Source organism: Merops nubicus, unplaced genomic scaffold (assembly GCF_000691845.1).
Source record: "Merops nubicus isolate BGI_N331 unplaced genomic scaffold, ASM69184v1 scaffold17897, whole genome shotgun sequence".
Classification (NCBI taxonomy): Eukaryota; Metazoa; Chordata; class Aves; order Coraciiformes; family Meropidae; genus Merops; species Merops nubicus.
In genome coordinates, this window is record NW_008621224.1 from 10,638 (window position 1) to 11,127 (window position 490).

Below are 490 nucleotides of genomic sequence, written 5' to 3' on the forward strand. Positions count from 1 at the left end.
CCCCTGTGCCCAGGGAGAGCTGGAGCTGCCGCTGGTGCATCTCCCGAGCCGAGGCACCAGGAGGAGCTCCAGGGCCGGTGAAGCAGAGCCACAGCCTGCTTTGGGTGGGGAGGGACCTTTCAAGGTCACCCAGTGCAACCCCCTGCAGGGAGCAGGGACATCTGCAGCTAGAGCAGGGTGCTCAGAGCCCCGGCCAACCTCCCCTGGGGGACGTCCTGCTCCTTTTGGGATGGAAGGTCACAGGTAGTAAAAATAACGATCCGAGGTATCCAAATTGACCAACTGAAGCATTTGGTGTCTTGTGTGTTCCCTGTTCCCTCAAGTTCTCTCCCTAATAACTTACCAGGTTCCATCCCTGCTGCGTGGGAGGGAGACCAGGAGCCTCAGTTGGCCTTGACCTTTTTTGAGGGGGGTTGGGTGAGCACACAATGAATGAACCATATAATGGTAGAGGCTGGAAGGGACCTTTGGACATCACCTTGTTCCGCCC